The following is a 7238-nucleotide window of genomic DNA, read 5'->3' on the forward strand; positions in this document are numbered from 1 at the left end:
AACAAACAACACCACATTGCGACAAAAATTCCAGTGAGCAAGAAAGAGAGGAGTCATAAAGACAAGAAACAAGCAGATTTACAYGACAGCTATTTCGATTACTAAGCAAGTTTAAAAATATGCTTTAACTTGAGATTCTTTGAGTCTCAACTGGATATTTGTCCTGTTGTCCTCTGCCTGTATTCTTTGACCTTCTGACATACAGTTACTGAGTCTGTTGCATGTGTCCCCAAGCAGAAAGCAGATTGGATAGAGATTAGATAACATCGTGCTGTATGGGTTGGGTACTTCTTTTTTCTTACCAGTTTCCTGTTGATAGAATCACAGTGATAAAGGAGTTTAGTTGGTAGCTGAAGTATGAAACTGCAAAGGGCTCCCTTTTAAAAGATATGTTCCTACTGGGATGTAGATATGGCCAGAAGAATTTGGAGAGTAGCTGTGCTCTGATGCTTAAGCATATACATCTGAATATTGCACGGGACCCATGACGAGGTAAGGAGGATCACTCTAGAAACCCAGTACAACATTAAGCATCTTCAAAGCCGTCTAAGAACATAGGTGAAGAAATACCATAGAAACAGAGGAAACTACTTATAATAGTGCTGCACTCTGGCTGTGTCTTACCACTTTGCTCTTGGAGGTTATTGCTCTGCACTGCTCTAAAGGAAGATAGGTTAGCAGAACAGTGTGCATATGTCTCATCTGCTTTAGCATAAAGTCAACTCCCAACTATCTAACTGCTTCCAACTACCACAAGCAGTTTCAGCTAAGGAAGCTGCCTCTGCCTGGAGTGGACGTGTAACAATGCCACCAAYAGTCCTCCTAGCTTAGTTCTAGATACATGAGCTTGGTCAGCAAGACAGGGAATAAACAGCTGCTGGCAGTGATGTTTACCGTTYTACCTGCTCTGAGCATGCAGAGACCCAAGATGTCCAAGGCCCACATGAAAACTAGCCTGAACTGGGTTGGAACAACCCAACTGATCACTTAAACTGCAGCTTAGAGCCTTTTTATGGCAGATACCTGGATCTTTGGGCCTGAAGAGCTCCTGGCTCTGCAGAACCTTCTGCAGTCTTGCAGTAGCTGCAAGGGGAGTGAGGATCCAGCCAGCGCCTTTGCTCGTAGCGGTTCTTTGCTGGCATCACATTTTCGGTTGTAACCATGGATGCTGTGGTTTGACATTCGGTGGCACGGGCACCCTCCGCCCTCCACAGCCACCACTGCGCCAGCACAGCTCTCTCTGCAGCTGTGCAATGGACCAGAACAGCTGAAAAATAACTTTCAGCAGGTAGTTCAATCATAACCATGGAAAAAGGTGGGCTGATACAACACAGCGTAGTGCAAGAGCTGGGACAAGTAGCTGAGGTGAGAGGTGGCCACTGAAGAAATCACAGGGATTCATAGCCTGAGAGGCACAGGGTTGTCCTGATGGATCTGGATGGGAAAGCTCAGCAAAGAAAGGGTCAGGCTGCACATGCAGCTCCCTCTCAGGCAGAAGAGAGTCACAGATGTGAACTGGTGGCTGTGCAAGCAGTGGTGCAGGGTAAAGCAGATTTTCTTTGATTAGCCATGGCCTCTAATCTCTCCAGTGCCAGCCTGCAGCAAATTCCAGAGTTCAACAGCCCCCACTGGACTTTCCTGTTAAGGCTCAAATCATTACAGGTATTTGTTTAGTAAAGGCTAAAGCACTCAAGTCCCAGTCCCTGAGTGTCCCATGAGGTTAAATGTTGTCAACTGTTTGAATGAAAGCCATATTCTGTAGAGCATCTGTGACTCACTGGTAGAAACATATGGAAACTTTTGTCTCTAGGCTTCTCCTTTCATCCCACTTCAGGTCAATAGTTAATGAAAGCTGCTTGGGCAGATTGAGCTAGTGAGGTCCCGACCAGAGCCCTGAGCATCTGCCAAAACCTCTGGCAGCACCTGCATGCTCAGCAAAGATGTCACAAATCGGGCCCAGCATCCAAGGAGGGAGCTTCAGGAGGCTGAAAGCTGATGTGCTCTATGACAATGTTGTGTTCAAGTCTGTTGAGCAAAACAAGAGACAGAAAGAAACCTTGACCTACTGGGCTTTCCATCAGATAACTCTCAAATTTAACATTTCAAATCTCTGAAATCAATTACATTCACTGCCTTAGGAGCAGGTCTCTATATCATCAAGTCTTTTACTGATGATGTTGCTTTCCACATGAATCAGCAAATATGGTATGAATAATGTGAGCCTGACATGCATTGGGCCTGACTCAACACTGTTGCGTAGGGCAGAGGGTGTTCAGTGATGGGAAGGACAACTCCCCTAAGCGATCTAGGTTTCATTTCTGCTTTAACTTCTAAAAGGATGAATATTTCTYAAAGCACATTCCTTAAACACATGTTGGATATTCCTCATTCAATAAAAATGACTTCAATGAAATCACTATGAATTTCTGGATTTCCACATTCTTGAAAAAAAGAAATGTTATTCTGAATTAAAGCTGAAATGGAGTTGGATTTTCTTATCAGCAATACYTCTGGCATTTAGCTTGCTATTTCCACTCTCTGCTAGAATGAAAACAAACCAAAAAGCCCAAATAGTTTGTCACAGAGCAGCTGGAGGGACYGCATACCTGCCCTCTAGGGACACGGCTGCAGAGGCCACCAGGTGGGAACCAGCGAGTTGTGCAGGGTGCTCAGTGCCCCGGGGTCGCATGGGCCCCATGGCAGCCTGCGGGTGAACGCTGAGAACCCAGKGCACCCACTGGTTATCGCAGCTAAAGAACCTGCACCGGGAGGACTGCCCAGGAGCTGGAGATCCTGAATGTCCCAGCAGGCTACGGAAGATCCATCAGGCTGGAAGACCTGGCCTGAAGGCCCCCTGATGGGCTGCACAGAGCTGTAGCACTAGGAGCCTGGTAGCTCCTGGTAGACCCCTGGAAAAGGACCGCAGACAGCCCGGGGCTTTGAGGAGCAACACGGTGGGGTTGTGGTTTTCAGCTCCGTCCATGTGTCCACAGGTGCCCGGGATGGGGAGCTGGCAGCACAGCAGGCTGCTCTGCAAAGTGCCTGGCAGCAGTGAACACCCTACCTGGCCGTTCGGCAGAAAATGTTACAGTCCTCCAAGCACTGAAGGGGTGCTCAGAGGAAATGCTTTTCCTTTCCTGTGAAGAGCTTTGGGATTTCGCACCTTTCCTGGCACCTACTTGGAAAAAGGAATACTGATTTTCACAAACTGAAAGGGGGACTGGGCAATTAAAACATTGTTTGTTTCATAAGTGAACAACCTTGAAAGCCTAGAGCTCCCAGAAGAATCAGACCCTGCACAATATTTCCCTGGCAYTTAAAGATTTACTTGCCTGTATCAAGCAATCCTTTAGGAGGAATTTTACACCAGTTGTTACCATGAACACAGCTAAGAGTTTCAACTCAGTGAAAGCCCGTGCTTAGTAAASCAGGAAGGATTCGTTAGTCCTGACCAATCTCTCCCTTCTTTGCCAGGCACCTAGGGAGAGGTTGTCCAGTTCCAGAGCTCAGGCTCTACTGACTATGCAATTTTCTGACTTTTGTAGGAATTTGGCACTGCTGAAAATCACATCAGAAACACCAGTTTTGATCAGAATTTATACTCCAGTCCAGGTGGCTACATTTCAATAGACAGATACCAGAGCACATGGTCCTAAGGACAGGCGCTGTGGCTGCACAGGGAGAAATGATGGGTTTCCACTCAAAATGCACATTTGAGGAGGAAAATTAGCAAAGRAAGATCATGAGTTTAACCCAGCCCAACTTTTCCACTTCCTCTCCAGCCCAGCCTTGTGAAAGACCCCAGTGTAAGTTAATTTCTACCTCCAAAAATGCCATTATGTCCTTGACCTTTACAAGCAAAACAAGAAAACAAGCCACAGAGCCAGAGGCCGCTCTTAAACAATGCTTGGTTTTCATCCAGTCATTGGTTGCTATTTGAAAAGGGAGAGTAATCTCTGTAAATGCACAAACTAGTCCTACGTGTAAATAAAAAGGAGCAGRCAGCACTACGAGCAAAACCACTACCGAGCCCAGGTATCGAACAGCAGAATCACAGAATCACAGAAGTTCAGGGTTGGAAGGGACCTCTAGGGCTCATCTAGTCCAACCTTCCTGCTCAAGCAGGGACACCTAGAGCATGTGGCACAGGGTGGCATCCAGGTGGGTTTTGAAGACCTCCAGAGAGGGAGAAGACCTCCAGAGAGGGAGCAGCTTACATGTGACAGCATGAGGCAATAGAGCCATCAATTGCTTTTTTAGAAGATAAAAATTAAGATGGGGAGAAGAGCACTCAAAGAGTCCTCCTTTTGGATTTCATGTTCTAGCAATTTGGTCTGAGGACAAGGTGAGAATGAGAGCAGCACAAAACTGCTTGCCCCATTTGGGAGCTGGGCAGGAAAGGCTTTGCTGGCATGGGACACATCTGCACTCTGCTGTTGCATCTCTGCAGATACTTGGTCTCCAGCTTTAAGCACTCAGGGAGAGAGAAGCAGCTATTTTCTAAAGGCCATCCGGAAGGACTTTTTTTAAGGCCACTAACTATATAGGGAACCTAACTTTTAGTTCCTTGTCTGGGCACATATATTTGGGCAGTTTCATATGATGCCCTCTCTACAATCATCCTCTGCTGACTCTTGTACAGTTTCTATTTATGATTTCCTAGATGCGATGGGTATGCAGGAATAACATAACCAACTTCTACATAACCAAAGCCCATACAATTTCACTCAGTTCTCATTGTAATAAGCTCATTTAACACAGCTCTAAGATAGTGACTCTGCATAACTGTAAGCAAAAACATGCTTGGAAACGTACAGCTGAGGTCCCACCTGCCCGAGAAGAATTGCCCTACAGAGGCACAAGTAGAGCACCACAGATGGGACTGCAGGTGATCAAGGCAGAAACTTGTTATAGAACCTGCCCAAGATCCAGAGAAGTCCTTGCAAGTGGGCACTGAAATGGGATCCTAACGTCCATAAAATGGGCAGTGTGGGGGAAGCATGAAAAGGTTCTTCCAAGCCAATGGGAACGTGTAGGTGGGACTGGGAGAGGAGCTCTGAGCCCTCCAGATCAGGGCAACTGTCTGTAGAAACAAAGCCCAAGGAAGCCTTCCAGATCGTGCGAGGCCCCAGGCGCCCAGCAGCACCTGGTGGTTTGGCACCCCACCAGACAGCTTAGATAAGCAGCACTGAAAGTGCTCTGGGACCAGGGGGAGGATTCCCAGAACCTCATGTGGCATTTGGGAATGGGATCTCACCCCACACATTGTCTCTAGGGAGATAAAAGTGGCACTCTGCGAGGGGGACATGGGCACAGGGAGGGATATACTCTTCGCTGTGAGTATAGCAGGCTGTGGACCCTATGGCTGCTCTGTTTTACCTGCAATTGAAAGCAGTCTGGGCCAGACGCCAGCTAAATGAGAGCTATATTAAACAGAGAAAGATTAAGCACCATTTTAAGTCAAAGAAAACATGAAACACCCGAATAGCAAAATGAGACTGAACTAACCAGAGTAATTTGTAGTCTCTTTGATGGTGCTTTTATGATAACCATTGCTATTTAACATATATACTGCAGCAGGGGTGACAAATAGATCGGAAACCTCTCTGTGCAAACTAGGTTCTGTGCAAGCCTGGTGGTACAAAGTCAGGATGTCTCTGGGGTCATATTCAGTGGAAAATTCATGAGTTGCAGGAGATAATAATAATAAAAAAATCCAGCTCCAAAGTACCTCCCGAAATGTATTTGCAAAGTGTGTGTTAAGGTCAGTTGACCTTCCAGGACTTGCAGAGCAAATTGGAGAGCTTTCAAAGAGGRCAAAGCTCATCCCTGAGCAAACCAAACCACCACGGCAGAGGCTACGGGCAGCCCTGAGGGACAACCACAGCCAGGGGACCAGCACTGTTGAGGTGCTAACTATGGATCTGGGCCTGGGACTACGTGTTCCCCCTCTCTGGATCTGAGACTACGTATTCCCCAAATATCCATGTCCTTGAAGTACACAGTGCAAATGAAAGTGCAGGGATGTGAGTTACAAGAAGTCAGCACGCTGTGAATAAATACAACAAGAAACAAAAGAGAAGGTTAAAGAAAAAGAAGGAACACAGAGCACAGAGTTAAACCTCGGTTTATATGCACACTTCATGCTGCACTTTAATTATTATATCCTGGAGGGGAGTGAGGAAAAAGCAGAGGAACTCCCTTCCCCAGCTTTAAAAAAAAAAAAAAAAAAGAAACTTTTAAGCCTTCCTAAGATCTTAAAAGACAGCAGTATTCCAGACTGGAATATATTTTCCCTTTGACTAGTGCTAGCTAGTGATTCTTGCATGAGACTGAATTCTGGGTTCTACACTGATCTTGGACAAATAACTAAGCTGAGTTGTACCTCACTCATTAAGCCAGACTGAGTGTTGCTACTGTGACTGTAGAAGAATAAATTCATGTTTGTTTTGGGACAGAGTGATCCTCTGACTGTCTTAGCACATGGAAGGAAAATTTACTTCTATGAGACCACAAAATCTACTCATCAGAAAGGTGAACAAAAAAGCTACCAATTTTTGAGTTCTGTCCTTTCTCCTTGAAGGTACTAGAGCAAATACATGTCTTAAAACAGTTGGTCTGCACTGGGAAAGCTCAGGGGAATACATAGACCATCCATATGGTTTTGATGATCAACATACTGAGATCATGGAGTAACCAGGAAGAAAGAACAGYGAGGTCTTTCTTAAACAAATTGGTATCTGTCCTCTCCCTGTTATATCAGGGAAAATCCTACAACCACAGGAGAGCAGAATTATTTGCTATTTACTCAAAGCATTGAAATACCTTAGAATTATCTCAGAAATGGTTCTTCACAGCATAATAAAAGTAATAGTACCTCTCCCTTCCTYACGAGCTGGTTTCATCTCTCTGAGAAGAACTACCTGAGAAAATCTCTTTACTGAACATAAAACTTGTGCTAAAGGGACTGTGACACTTTTGTGTCAGAACACTGGAGGACGCTTCACTGTTAGACCCTACTTTGCCTGCTGTAGTTACCTGGGCTCTGCTCTGCTCTCCAAGCAGCTGTGTTTTGGGGTGGGATGCAACTGATGCTGTCGTCTCATCGTACTGACCTGTACACAGGTAACAGCCACTCCTGTACATTGGCAAGGAGACCCACCAGTGCCATGCAGCATATATCAAAATGCTGGTGTCTAAATGATCAAATGATCAAAATGAAGTAATATTCTGACTTC

This window comes from Nothoprocta perdicaria, unplaced genomic scaffold (genome assembly GCF_003342845.1).
Source record: "Nothoprocta perdicaria isolate Ctin4 unplaced genomic scaffold, notPer1 scaffold_3, whole genome shotgun sequence".
Lineage (NCBI taxonomy): Eukaryota > Metazoa > Chordata > Aves > Tinamiformes > Tinamidae > Nothoprocta > Nothoprocta perdicaria.